At 43.0% G+C, this 15294-nt stretch overlaps 1 protein-coding gene across 5 annotated transcripts in view; it reads left to right on the top strand.

Moving 5' to 3' along the window:
• LOC112675933 (aromatase) overlaps positions 1-15294 on the top strand; it is a 123782-nt gene that overhangs the window by 58457 nt on the left and 50031 nt on the right. The window contains exon 2 of one of the 5 annotated variants that reach the window (XM_025472794.3): positions 1557-1798. The exons of the other annotated variants lie outside the window; for them this stretch is intronic. The gene's annotated coding sequence lies outside the window, so the exon portion shown is untranslated. The remainder of the gene's footprint in view (positions 1-1556; positions 1799-15294) is intronic. 5 annotated transcript variants of the gene reach the window in all.

Here is a 15294-nt window from a genome sequence, read left to right as displayed (position 1 = left end):
GAAATCATGCTCTAGAAAGCAGAGCTTTGCCCCAAGGACCTTGCTTCAAAATTACAAGATGACAGCGCCCTGTCCCCTCTGGTTCTAAAGCCTCTGGCTTATGCTGTAGCCCCTTCTTCAAGTTTCCCTAACAAAGGGATCAGTCTTAGAGAGATAAATCTTCTCTGAATCAGATTTTGGGTAGAAGTTTTGTAAAAGAATTCAGCCATGACTAGCCCCGAAACACAGCACCCTACACATCCCCATTTCTGTTGATCCTTGTATCAATCAGCTCAGAGACCAACACTATCTTGCCCAAAGGCAGAGAGTTTGTACAGATGGGACTCGAACTCAGGTCTTTTGATTAAAAACCCTGTGGCTCTTTCCTACAACTGGAAAATATGATGGTATTTATAGGCAGGCACATAACAGATTCTAAGTTGTTATATGGATCCAGAAAGGTTTGGAGCTGAAGGTGATATGACCTGAATGCATCCCTGGAGAAGGGACTAAACACATCAATAGGTATAAGAGGCAACCTTCCACTTCTTTTTCCAATCCCTCTCTGCTGGAGTATGCCTAAAGGGAATCCCTCCAACCATAAGTCAGAAGACTGGTGCACAGCTTAGGAAGTCTGAAAAGAATGCATAGTGATAGGTTTTATTTTTGTACAAAAAATAATACTTTTTGTGCAAAAGTATCCCAAGTAATGCACATGCCTCTATTTCCCTGGGTTCTTACACGCAATAAGACATGCATACACTCTTTGAGCTCCTGCCTTATGTGTGCTGCTACAACATACATGGTTGGCACATAAATGCCACATACCTACTATGGCCAGCACAGGTCAACAACCTCCCCCCCCCCTCCCGTATAGTGCACAGAAAGTCTCATCTGGTATTCTTGGGTAGAAGAAGGGGGCCACTTGACCCATTTCCTTTCCTAAAAAACACATTTTTAATTTGAGAGCTGACTTAAAAATTGCTTACTTTACACATTATTGTGGAGATGAGGGGACCGAGTTGAATGATATGCCCAAGGTCTATGCAGCTAGTCATAATGAAGGACAGAGCTCAGTTCTCTTGACTCCCAGTCCAGTGCTCTTTCCTCTGTATCATGAAAAATGCTAATCCTAAAGGTGTGAGGGTACAAATTATTACCCCTAGTTTACAGATCGAAAAACTGAGGGCATAGCTCAGTTTAGGGACAATTGCCACTCTAAAAGTATAAAGATCATTAAATCCATGAAATTGATTTAACAGAGCTTCAGGATTAATCATTTTCATTCTTCCTGCAAGATACAAATATGCAGAGTTCAGTGTTACAGTGAACACAGTGGAGTGTTCAAAGGCTATTTAGCCTGTTGATAGTATTTCTCCCCCATGTGAAAAGTAAAGAAGGGGAAAGGAAAATAGTCTCCACTGTTAATGAAGCCTGGCATCCAAACAGAGTATGCATTTATGGAAGCCCTTAAAAAGATAAACCAGCATGTAGCTACGTATCAGAATTGTCACAGCCAAGCCCTACCCCAAAAATTAACAGTAGTCCTGTTGGGTCAAGATTTTATTTTCTTACAGATTACTACAACTCCCATAGTTGCATTTGATACTGCCTCAAAAGAGGGGCTAGCAAAAATACACTGACATCCACAAGCAAGTGTGAGAACTCTACAACTCTGACAACATTTCTAAAAACTTATTGGGAATATGTGAACTCACATGGATGGAGCTCTCTGTGCCAAGTTCTGTGCTAGGACCTTTACACCGGTTTTCTTTCGTTTCATGACTTCTGATGTCAGCATCCTAAACACATTCTCCAGGTGAGAAAGCTGAAACTCTTTTGTATTTAAGGAACTTGCTGAAAGGGCCAGCATCATAAAGTGGTGTTTATTTATTCAACATATGTTTACTGTATCTAAATGATGTGCCTTGCAATAGACTAGATGCTGGTGATATAAAGTTAAATAAGACATGGTCCTTGTCTTGAAGAAGCTCACATCCTCATGATATTCATTTCATTGGGAACTTCTTCTCATCAGAGCTAGTTTAATAGCAACTAAGATATTTACAAGTGTATTCTAGAAGATTTACTCTAGAATACACATCTTGAAGGTGGAAAAGGTTAGAAAAGAAATCCTAGGATAGGAAAATAGAGGCCTAGGGTTTACAATGAGGGGGAAATTGAAGATTGGAAGAATGCTAGCATTCATGGCATGTAGAATAAAACAGGCCAAAGCATGCACAAGAGAATGATCAGGTCACATAAGAGGACCAGCAAAGCTTGAGTTTCAGCTCTTGGCTGAAAGAATTCCATGTTGAGCAATGGTATGAACAATGAAAGTGGTGACACAGGACACTGATAGATGACCTGAAACATCTGACAAAGGAGATCAGGTTTAGTGAATAGAAAATGGGGAGCCAATACAAAATCTGCTGGCGCAGGCTCCTGGCTTTTGACTATCACTAGATTGTAGATACCTGTGACAGAAAGCACCAGAGGAAAATATTCTTGTCCATGTATTATTGACCTTGGCCAAGGGATGCTACAGACTAGATCAGTCTTTTGATATCCTTGACTCAATCAAAAGTGAACTGATGTGGCCTTGGCCTGGGCAATAGCTGCAAAAGATAGAAGTCAACCCAAAACACGTTTGAAGCAAATGATGGGCTACGCTCACTTGGTGGTTTAATGGGAGGCATGAAGGAGAAAAGGAAACAAAAAGATGGTGAAATCCCTAGAAGTAGGAGAGATTAGGAATTAGCTACCCATTCAGGTAGAATTATGATCTTGTTTTCAGTGAGGTTTAGATACTTTAAATGTGCCCATCCAAGTAGGGATATTTCCTTAGAAATGTTAACTATGCCCCCCCAAGGTACAAATCAGAAGGCAGATAGAAGGTGACCAGAGACTTTAGAAGAGAACCAGGAACAAACTGGATCACTCTGTTCAAGATTTTCTGTGCTAAGGCAGCAGAAAAGTAAAAAATGCTTAGACTTGCAAACAGTCCATTAGATGGGTGAGAGAGAGGTCATGGACATTCTCAAAAAGCAACGTGGGTGGAAGAGGAAGCTGGGAAACCAGACTGGGTGTTAGGAACCCTGGGGGTGGAATACCAGAGCCCTGTCAGGCCTCCTAACCTGCAAGCCCATGTGCTAAATGAATGCCAACATGAGTCAGTCTAAAGACCTGGCTCTCACAGAAATCCAGTTTGAAATCTGTCTGCCTCAGTCAGCCTTAGGGATAGCCAGGTTGAGTCAGGCGGAAAGAGCATGAACTTTGGAGTCAGATAGATATATTTTAATCCTCCTGCAGACGGAAACCAACTATAAGACCATTTCAAGGAGATTTAATCACTTATTTCTTCACCTTTAAAAGGGAACCACTTCTACTTACCTCACAAGGTGTTTTTGTTTTCTTTTTAAAGATTAAAATGGGATAAAAGACATATAAAATATAAGGGGAGATGCTCAGTAAATACCAACTTCTCTGGAACAGTAGATTGTTCAGCTATGTTACTCAGAGTCTTGGAGCTCTTCAGGAGTTCCTTAAATCAGTTTTGAAGGTGGGGGGCGGGTTCTGGGAACGGAGATAGAAGCTAGTAGGAGGAGGAGCTCCAGCTACCCACACCCACTCTTACTACAGTTCTGGAGTCCCAAGAAAATTTTGTTTCAAAAGGTAAGAGGAGCAGATACAAAACTACTGGCACTAGTATTGTAGCAAGGTTTCAGGATGCACAAGGTTGATATGCAAAATTCAATTGTACTCTTCTATATGAATAGCAATCAACTGGAAAATAATTTTAATTCTAATATAGAAGTCCCCAAAATCATAAAAATACTTAAAGGTAAATCCAGTAAAAGATATCTAAGACCTCTATACTGAAAAGTACAAAACATTCCTGGGAAAAATTTAAGAATACCTAATAAATGGTGGTATATATATACGATGTAAGGCTCAATACTGTTAAGGTAACAACCCTTCCCAGATTGTTTGTAGGGTCACTGAACTGCCAATTAAAATTCTGGCAGGCTTTTTTCTTTTTTCCTTTTTTTTTTTGATAGAATTTTATAAGACGATTTCTAAAATTTATACAGAAATGCAAAGACCTAGAATAAACAAAGTATGTCATTTAAGGACCTTTAAGAAACAGGCAACATGACTGGGTTAGATATGCAAGAGATTTATAGGGGAAAAGACTGGGAAGGATAAAAAAAAAAAAGAGGTAGCAAGAACAGGTATGGAAGCAGTCAGATCCCAATGCCAGTCTGACACCTGAGAGAGGGAAGGAAGAATTGTATAGAAAGGGTTTCAGGTCACACTAGTCCTGAAAAGGAGCTTTGGCCAGAGATGGGAATCCTCAACCAAAGATTTTCTATTGGAAGAGTTCTTCACTGCATGGGATGGGCTAGCACTGCATCCCCACTATACCTAGTCACTGGTTAGAAGCTACCCAGAGAAGTGGGCCTTTTTGTGAAATCAGTTGGGAATCCATGGGGGCAGGGCCATCAACTACACTCCCAACAGCACGTTTTTTTTGAAGGAAATCTAAGCAATGCACTTCCATTGGCTACCATGCAAAGTAATGTTTAAAAAGAACAGAGCTGGAGAATCTATTTTCCAACTTGCTAACCTCACCTTTTATATCTTAAGACTTACTGTAAAGCTACAGTAGCCAAAACAATTTGGTATTGAGAAAAAAATAAGCATAGATCAATGGAACAGAATAGAGAGTCCAGAAAGAGTCCCACACATATATTGACAATTTTTAACAAAGATACTGAGGCATTTTCAACTGGGAAAGGAAAAACTTTTCAACAAATGGCACTAGATCAACTAGATATCCACAAAGTGGGAATTTATCTCACACCATACAGAAAAAAAGAAAAAATAACTCAGCATGGATCAGTGACCAAAAAATAAGATCTAAAACTATTAAACTTCTACAAGGAAACAAGAGAAAAAATCTTTGTGACTGTGGAGTGGCAAAGTTTTCTTAGAGCACACACAAAAAAGCAGGAACCATAGTAAAAGAAAAACTTTTGATAATTGGGCCTCATCAAAAATGAAAAACTTTCTATCTTGAATAGACATCAGGAAAATAAAGCAGATCACAAACTAGGAGAAAATATTTGAAACACATATCAAAGAACTTGAATCCAGAATGCAGTTTTAAAAAATCTTTTGAAATTCAGTAAAACAAACTAATTTTTATTTGTTTGGTTTTTAGAGAGGGAGATGAAGAGAAGCAGAGGAAGGGGAAGAGAGAGAATCCTAAGCAGATACAACTCAGATCTTGATCCCACAAGCCTGAGATCATGACCTGAGCCGAAATCAAAGAGTCAGATACTCAACCAACTGATCTATACCCGGGTGCCCCAAGACAAGTCAATTTTTAAAAACAGGGAAAGTATTTGATCAGACACTTCACAAAAGAAGATATATGAATGGCCAGTAAACTACTAAAAATTGTTCAAAATAATTAGTAATCAGGCAAATGCAAATTAAGACCCCAATCAGATATTTCTAGAACGGCTACAATTAAAAGACTGACACATACCAAGTATTGGTGAGAATGTGAAGCAATTGGAACTCTCATATACTACTGGTGGGAATTGTAGGGATACTTGGGAGGTCATTTAGTAGTTTCTTAAGAAGTTAAACACCTATCTACCATACAACACTCTTGTATACTAGTGTTCATAGCCGCCCGGACAGGGAAAGAAACCAAATGTTCATTAACAAGTGAATGGATAAATAGTGGTTTAACTATGCAATAGGGTCCTACTCAGCAACATTAGGAAACAAACTATTGATATGCAAAGCAACATGAATGACTCTCAAAATCAGTATACTGTGTGAAAGAAGCCAAACAAAAAAGAGCACAGACTGTACAGTTACACTGCTATAAAAATCTAGAAAATGCAAGCTAACCAATAGTGACCGGAAGCAGATCAGTAGTTGTTTGGGGATGGGGTGGAGGAAGGAGGGATGGATTACAAAAGGGTGATGGAAATGTTATCCTGACTCTGGCAGTGATTTTGTATGTGTGTACACATATGTTAAAACTCGTAAGACTATATACTTTAAGTATTTGAGGTTTATTGTATGTCAATTATGCCTCAGTAAAGTGGTTTTAAAGGGATGGAGGGAGATGGGATCTGATGTGACCAATGCACCCCCCCCCCCATACACTAAAACAGTTTGAACGGTGTCCTAGAAGACACCTTAGGGAGCAGTGAGTCTGCTACTTTGCTCTTTCCCCTTTTATTTAGTATGGACACCTCCCTCAGGCTGGGGGAGGGAATGGGAAGGAGGCGCAATGCCTAGTGCCACCAACCAGCTGTGGCGTTAAAACTCCCTTGAGACAAATACCCACCATTTGCTTCAATGTGGATGGAACTGGAGGGTATGATGCTGAGTAAAGTAAGTCAATCGGAGAAGGACAAACATTATATGGTCTCATTCATATGGGGAATATAAAAAACAGTGAAAAGGAATAAAGGGGAAAGCAGAGAAAATGAGTGGGAAATATCAGAGAGGGAGACAGAACACGAGAGACTCCTAACTCTGGGAAACGAACAAAAGGGGTAGTGGAAGGAGAGGTGGGCAGGGGGTTGGGGTGACTGGGTGATGGGCACTGAGGGGGGCACGTGATGGAATGAGCACTGGGTGATATACTAGATGTTGGCAAATCAAACTCCAATAAAAAAATAAACACAAAAAAGAAGTAAAACTACTTAAGTAAAAAATACAAAAACAAAAACAAAAACAGAAATCCTCCCTTGAGCAGGAAGGGGGATCAGACAGGCCAGCTGCCTGGGCAGTCAGTCGGTCAGTCAGTCTGCAGTTGCAGAGGGCTCAGCATCCAAGAGGGGCACCCGCTGGCAGGTTTAGTGCTCTGCAGTCACCGTATGGGAATTCTTAACAATTTTATCTTTGAACGTGTAAGTGAAGTCCAGTGGGAACCTGGCTGGGTCTTAGCTCATGCAGGGCCACCTCTTCTGTGGCTTCGCTGGGAACAGGGACGAATCCTTTGCTGCCTGATCCTACTCCTCTCTGCCCGGCCCAGTGGACACTGCTGCCCTCTGCCTGGCAGTGGCCTGGAGCTGAGGGGATCGGGGCTGGGTGCACAGCCAGGGGACTGAGTCACAGAGTGGGGGCCCCTGGGCAGCTGTGAGAGTCCACATTTGCCCATCGAGGATCCCTGTGCCTGAGGTAGCACAATATTAAATGGTAAATAAAAGACACCAGGACAGAAAGAAAGACTTCAAAAGGAAGGAAAAGTCCTTTTGCCTGCTTTCTGAACAAGGAAGGGGCTCTGCATTTCCATTTTGCACTGTGCTCAGCAAATTCTGTGGTTCAGTCCTGGCTGCAGATCACTGCAGTCCTGGCTGCTCCAGATCACTGCACTTCCCCACCCTGCCCGGCCAGGGGCTCCAGCTACTGATTACCACAAGGAGAGAAGTTGGGCTGATTCTGCTCCAGGAAGCTTTCCCTGGTGCCCGTCAGGGGAAAGATTTGGCTCAACTCACCCTGCCCAGGAGTGACAGAGACCAAAGTGACACCCTGCCCAGGAGTGACAGAGACCTTGTGATGGAGAGTCTGGAATGGAGGGCAGACTTGCCCTCCAGAGTAGTCAGGGTAGAAGAAGCAAGGCAAGTCCTGCTCTCTCATTTGATTCTTCTGGTTAGAGTCCTCCCTGTTCTTTGATTTCCTCTCCAGTGTAGAATAAGGGTGAGAGTCCCAATTTGTTGTTTTGAAAAAAGTAACCATGACAACAGCTGAGTCCACAGAGAGTAGTAAAATGCATCAGGCTCACTTTCAATGCTGTGCCTTTCCTTCCAGAATGAATGCACCTAGTCAGACAATGATCCAGCTACAACAAAAGATCAGATCTTAGAGAAATTTCATGTGTCCTGGCCCATCGCGGATTAGTGGCCCTACCTCTTTCATTTGCCAGTTCTTTGCCTGCAGCTTTTTCCACGTAGTCCAGGGCAGGTTTAGAAAGCTTATTCTAAAAGGGCCAGAGCAGATATGAGCTCTTTTTAGGAAACATGCCCTTACAAGTCTGTTAAACTCATGGATTTAGAAGGAAAAATACACTTGGGAAGTTCTATTAAATGAGTCAAGGCATGACAGAAATTTTGGACTAATCCTTGACTCCACAGGTTAGAGAATGAACTAGAAGTCTTATCTACCTCCATCTCTGTGAGGAGGGAAGGGCTTTTCCTTCCCCCTGGTGGGGAGGGCCTCCCACCCAGCCCTTCTCGGAGGCAGGATGCAGCAGGATGATCTGTGAGGGCATTGGCTGGAAGAGAGCAGGTCTGCATCTTTAACTCTGTCACTGATTAGCTGTGACACCTTGGGCACATACAGTTTAACCTCTTAAGATATGCCAACATTTGCCACTCTATCAGCACACGAACAAGTGCCTTTTAGTGAGAGGAAAACATCGTGAGCATAATGTGACATAACGTGACATGTGAGAGCATTATCACACATTCCTCTTTGCTCTTTTCTGCTGAGCCTGGCAGGATAGGGTTGGATCTGGCAGGTTTTTGCCCAGTTAAAAAGCTAAGTCTTCCTCACCTGAGTCTGGGCTGTGCATGTCGGGTCAGATTTACCAGAGGCAACAGAGGCTTAGTGTACCTTTGCACAAAGGAAACCCACGATTTTTCTTGGTGTTAGGGGAAACTAGATTTGCATTGTCTCTGAGGCCATCACTAGGTTTATCAAGCCTGGTCAGAGTCACTAACCCGTAGCCTGGCACTCAGCCTGTTGGGCATCAGGATACCTGAAGCTCAGAGAGCTACAAAAGGTCAGGCAGGTAATGATCAGAAGTAAGGGAAGGTGCCTGCCCCTTCGAAAGGAACAACAGACTATTGCCACAAGGGAATGTGAGTCCAGTGTGGTCAGATCTTCTGAATTTTTCTCAAGACAGGCCTAAAAAAAAAAAAAAAAAAAAGACAGGCCTGAAATCTGGACTTTCAACATTTGAGATATTCAGAATTTTTACATAATGGCAGCAAAAGCACATTTAAAGCCCAGCATAAGCCAAAATGAGACTGGTCAGCAGGGTGAATAAGTTAAAGATAGAAGCTTCAGGGAAGGCAGGGACATAGGGCAAGAGGCTGTCCGGTGCCTGCTTCCTATAGACAGCCACCTCCTCCAGGCTGCCCAGCTCCTGCCTCAGCTTCTCCTTTACCCTCCTCCCTCCTGCCTGAGGAGATTTCATCCCTCTGGGGGAGGTGGAGATGAGAAGCCTTGCTCAGATAAGCTGTGCCTTTCCCCAAAGCTACTCGTGTGGCCAGTCCTTGCCTACCCCTACAGGGCCTGGATTTTGAAACTCAAAAACCAGGAAGATATTTTTTCCCCTTCTATGTTCTGCTTCTCTGAGGCAATGAAAAATCCTCAGCTGACTCACTAAGGAGGGGGCCTGAAGAGTGATGAGCTAACACTGGCTAGCCTGCCCCCACCCCAGGGCCTACACTGATGGAGGAACATCACATACACAATCTCAAGAGGAGGTTCCCCAAAAGGGGATGGTGTGCTTGGGAAGTTAGGACTAGTTTGGTATGGCTGGTTGCAGTGTAGGGCACATGGCAGGGGAGGAGGAGACTGGAAAGGCTGATGAAATAGGACTTAATATAAAAAATTTTTCTTTCACTGGTTCAGATGTCTGATTACTTCTGTTATTTTTGTGAAGTTCCTTTGTAAAGTTGGTGACTAATCCTTCCTCCTGTTTGGTGTAATTTATCATCTATGCACTTTGAAGTGACACAAAGAGCTTCCAAAACCATGATTTGGAAACCATGCACATCATAATTTGGGTGGTCTGGACCTCTACGACGTATCCAGAACTGCTACAGGTGTGCACTCCTCTGAGGGTATTAGGTGCTGCCAGACGTCATGGAGTGGTATGCCACAGCTGTCACTAAACTTTGCTGTTCCTGGAACTGCTACTATTTTCTGCCTGCCCTCTACCCGCTCCAGCTTCCTTTCCCTATTTCCCTTGGCTCCAGCAACTCCTCTTCTTCCCTAGTGACCTTTCTAGCTCTGTCTCTGCACCACAGTTGGGCTGATGTCTGAAGACCCTGTTTTCCTGTGTGCCTGCCCAAGTAAAGGATGTGTTTCCAATCATCAATCTCCCAGTGTCAGCGTGGGGAACTGGGGTTGGTGTCTTCTAGAGTGTTGCCTCTGGACCTTTTTGTTTGTTTGTTTGTTTGTTTGTTTCTTTCTTTCTTTCTTAAAGATTTATTTATTCATGGTGGTGGCGGGGCAGAGACACAGGCAGAAGGAGAAGCAGGCTCCATCTGGGAGCCAACACGGGACTCGATCCCGGGGCTCCAGGATCGCGTCCTGGGCCAAAGGCAGGCGCTAAACCGCTGAGCCACCCAGGGATCCCCTGGAACCTTTTTGTTTCTAAAGAGCTGAAACCAGCTTGAGGTTCACAGCATCTATACACTCACCCTGTCTCCCCTAGTCACGGAAGCCTTTAGTCTCTTTCTCCATTTCTTCCTCTCTACCTCATCATTTGAAGCAGCTAAATGTCCCTGTGGCTGATAAAGGCCACCAACACCCTGGCTGCAGCACTGCATGACACTTGCACCTTGAGTGACCGTCTCCCTCCACCTCAGCACAGTCCCAGGGGCACAGCAGGGATCTTGGCGTCATTCCAATCTGCACCTCCTCTGAAATCAATTCTCTTGCCACATCTTCCAGCTCCTTTGCTCAAGTGCCCTCACTGTGAGATCTCCACGCCAGCGGTCCCTCCACTTTCTCTCTCCGTGAACCTCCTCCTGTCTTTACTTCCTTCGCATCTACCTGAGAGGCAGTAGTTCTTCCCAGGGTACCCTAAATGGATTACTTCTACTTCACCCCTTGGTGGAAAGTGCTCTTGCTGGGGTCCTAATAGCTTCCTTATTTTATCAGTACAAAAACTATCTTCATCTGACTTGACCTCCAAGCAGTATTCCATGCAGTTAACCATATCCTTCTTCTTGAAACACTCTCTCCTCTTGTCTTTGGTGATAAAATGCCATTTCTTCATTATACCCTCTATTTTTTCCTTAGGATTCTTTGCCTGTTCTTCCTCCTCCCAAATACTGAATTCTTGAGTTTTGGGGGAGCTTCTCTCATACCACAGTTGCCAATCCTTAGGCAATGTCAGCTTTTCCCAACACCATAAATGCCACCTCTAACCTTGTTTATTATATTTTCTGAATCCTCACCTTTTCTACCACAGAACTGTAATTAAGTACTTACTTGAGTGATTATCTGAATACTATTTGTTTCTCTTACTAGAACTGTAAGCTTCCTGAGGGTGGGCAATAATGTCTTCTTTGTTCACCTCTATAATCCACTGGGCCAGCTCAGTGACTGAGCTTCACTGCTGACTGCTACTCAATGGGACCCCACTCTGCCTGCCAAAAGGGAAAGCAAACATCTGATTTCCTTGGATTGTCTAATAGTCAGAATGTGTCACCGCAGTCTGTTCTCCAGATTAAGTATGCAACCATTCTTTTCTTTCTTGCAGAACAGGAAGTCTAGATGTTTTCTTTTGCCCAACATAGGGGAATCTTGTATAAATAAAAGTAAAACTAGCACTGAGGAGTGGGGGAGGTCTTAAAAGTTTTTAAGCAGGGATAGCCCGGGTGGCTCAGCAGTTTAGCGCCGCCTTCAGCCCAGGGCGTGATCCTGGAGACCCAGGATCTGGTCCCACATCAGGCTCTCTGCATGGAGCCTGCTTCTCCCTCTGCCTATGTCTCTGTCTCTCTTGTGAATAAATAAATAAAATCTTAATAAAAAGTTTTTAAGCAGAGCTGAGCTTAAGAGATGGTGAGCTCTACAATTTGAAAAGCTATCAGCAGAAAGGAGGAAGAATTGGTTGAATTCTGGAGAGAAGAGGGGTAGGGGGATTTGTGTGACTCTGTCCCAGGGGAGAATTGGGGAAAGCCTTAGCTCACAGCTGGCATTGAGAATAGAGACGAAGGGGAGAGGTGAGACTTGCAGAGATAAAATAGCAATTGAATACAGGGGTGGGATGGTGGGCAGTGAGAGATTGCCCAGAACCAGAGGATTCTAGTATTTTGCCCATCACCCACTTCAGTGGCCCGTCACACCCATGCTGTCGTCTCTCCTTGGAAGGACTTGCCCCACACTTCCCTCCTTGGAATCCTATTCCTCCATCATGATCTCTCTGAAGCACTCCTTGGTTACCCCAGGAAGAATGACTCCCTCTCATTACCACAGCACTTTGTTCAAATGGTAAATGTTACTGCTGGTTATGTATAACACAGGTGCTTTTGTAGTTGACTGTATCAAGGCATTGCGCCATCTGTGATGAACTAGCTAGTTCAAACTGAAACACTTGCCAATAAAAAAATTAAGAGAAGCATATTTACTATCTTTATTTCCTTGACTTATAATTAATCAAAAATATCTCTTACATCAAAGTTCTGGTGGGGTGTGTTACTGCTAATTACTCATTTCTTTGACAAGATTTCTATTTGACAAGATTTCTATAAAGGTTTTGGCCTATCCTAGCCTGCTCCTTACTTTGGTTTCAGAGTCAATAACCTCTTAACTCCAGAATAGCCTGACATACCAACTCCAGGCTTCTAAATGATGCTTATATTCTGAAAACCCATGGTAATTGCTCTCCAGCTCAGCTGGTTCAAATTAACCTCTTCTCAAACTATCTGTGCACGTGCGTGCTTTAGCAATTTAGCCTTTTTAAAGGGGCCAGACACTTTTAGTCACACTGGACGCATATTATAACATGGTTTAACTCATATATACTTCTGGATTGATTTACACAGACTTCCCCATATTTAATGCTTCTCCTAAAATTTCCCAACCCTTTAGGACCAATGCCTTCCAAGAAAATGATCAAAATACATCGGAATTCGTATCATACACCATTGCCAAGAGCACTCTGCCATCTAGTTCCAGCAGAATCCTAATGATTTCACAAGACCAGGAAGACTGCCTCCTTGTGAGACAGTTAGTTCCCCATTCCCATCTCTTTCCTTTGATCAGAGTCAATCCCTTTGCTGTTCTACTGTCATAATTTGCATACTCCTCTCCTGTGGAGTTTATCACATAAAGTTTTCTTGCTATTTTTATTCGTATTCATGTCTTTTTCTCTAGCTGTATCAAAAGCTCTTTAATGGCACACACAGTATTCTTTTAGTGTCCTTCCTACCTGCCCCCCCATACTGGAAGCTTAATACCATGCTTTGCACCTAATTGGAGTTCAGCATTCTAGAAAAGTCAATAAATGAGTCATAAATATAATTTGGGTCATTTTTGCCACAAAATGCATCACCCGTCTTTGCCCACATAGAAAGTCCTCAGCCACGTTTCTGCCTACTTCTACTGGCTTCCTATAGTTTCTCCTCATCTGTCTGGGATTTCCCTCTACCTCTAGAGAGCTTTCCAATCTGCTCCCTCTTTTAAGTCATTTTTAAAGCTTTTTAATAGGGCTAGTTCCAGGGTTTAGCATTTTTCCATTTGGAGAATTGTCCTACCACTCCTGGTTTCTCCAATTATTCCTGAACTTAAGCATTTGCTAGAATCTGATCCTTATGCAATGAATTCACCATTATTTTTCACTTTTTTTGTTTGTTTGTTTGGTGATTATTTGACTATTTAACAGATGTTCTGGGGGATAGTAACACTAAGTCTTAACTCTCCCTATCATGATTCTCTGGGTACTTTTACTACTGAGTCCCTAGCTCCTCTAGTGATTACATCATCCTCTAGATGGTGAGAAGGCACGGATCATTAGCCCCATTTTACAGATGTACAATCTGGGGCTAGGAGAGAGATTTTGTGATTGCTACAGCTTATAAATCATGGTAGGGTTTGCGGGTGGGGGGTTCCTTAAACTCACAGCTTCCTAAGTCTTTTCTCACTTTCTCAAGCTTTTGTCAAATTTGTCGTGAGCAGCATTTGCTGTGGCTAACTTTGGTTCCTTGGACATTTAGTCATCTACTTAAGCTGGATGACCTCCCTACTTTTTTGGATTTGAACTCTTCTAACTGAATAAATCAGATTTACATTTTTAAGAGAAAACCACTCTTATAGTCCTCTTAGCTTTTGTAAATTTTTGTAACAATTTCAACAGGTCCTACCTTAGAATTCCAGGGAGCAAACACATAGACAGGTATTGAGCACCTCCTTATTAGCCCTCCTCTATGGTATGGGGTGGGAAACGGGGTGAGGAAGGAGTGTGGGGGCAGGAGGAACCGGAATCTAGTCCAAGACCCACCGAAAGGGAGCCTTTTTCCAAAGCCTATCATCCCGGATGTGGACTTTTCTAAATCACACAAGTGTGCTATACAGGCTGATAGGGGTCCTGCTGGGAAGTGACTGGTGAGAGAGGCACAATAATTTACAATTTAGTCTGAGAATCAAATCACATGCTTAAAATAAGCCTCTAGGTTACAATGCGATGAAGATATGTTAGAAATGTCACCGAAGCAGTACACTCAAGTGCTGACCATGGTCGTGGGCAATAAAGAACACAGGTGGGAGAGGTGACTGGGGAGATAATGGAAAGCTTTCTGGAGAAGAGGCAGTAATTTGGAAAGCATGCAATCCTGCTAAAAGGAGGAGAGCATAGTTCCATCCCGACAGTCCCATCTAGAGTCCTACCTAGTGCCTGCTCAAGGAGCCTCTGGTCCTTTGGAAGTAGGTAGGATATGTAATGTTAGCTACCAGTACAAAGCAGAGGAGAGAGAAGAAAACAAGAGGAAGTAGAGAGGATAAAAGTATGCTTCTGAGCCACACTGCCTGGATCTGAGTCCTGTTCTACCACTCAGTAGCTCAGTGAACTTGGGAAAGCTGCTGCTAGTTTCTGGACTTCAATACTAGTGCCTATCTCCTAGAGTTGGTATAAGGATTAAGTGAGAATACCACCTACAAAGTGCTTTGAACAGTGCTAGGCACACAGTAAGTGCTCAATAAGTGTTAGCTATCATTATTTACATTTACTGATATATACACATATGCATGCACAAAATGCCTGTTGTGATCTACAAGTAGGATTAGGATGCACAGATTGAGAGTATAGTCTAAGAGATACCACAAAAGGGAAAAAGGGCTTGACTTTCGTATCGCTGCTGTTTTTATATGGTTTAGCACTTTGGTAGTGTTTGGAATAAAATACTGTAGTGAAAATGGTGCTATTTGAGACTGACCTCAGTGCCCTGGGATTAGGCACTGGAGCACAGTGTCTAAGAAGCCAAGGCCTCTATTTGGATTTCCTCATGCTCTGGCATGGAGGCAAAGCTCCTGTTGGCCACCAAC

Source organism: Canis lupus, chromosome 30, assembly GCF_003254725.2.
Source record: "Canis lupus dingo isolate Sandy chromosome 30, ASM325472v2, whole genome shotgun sequence".
Classification (NCBI taxonomy): domain Eukaryota; kingdom Metazoa; phylum Chordata; class Mammalia; order Carnivora; family Canidae; genus Canis; species Canis lupus.
This window is presented reverse-complemented; position numbering and strand designations above follow the sequence as displayed.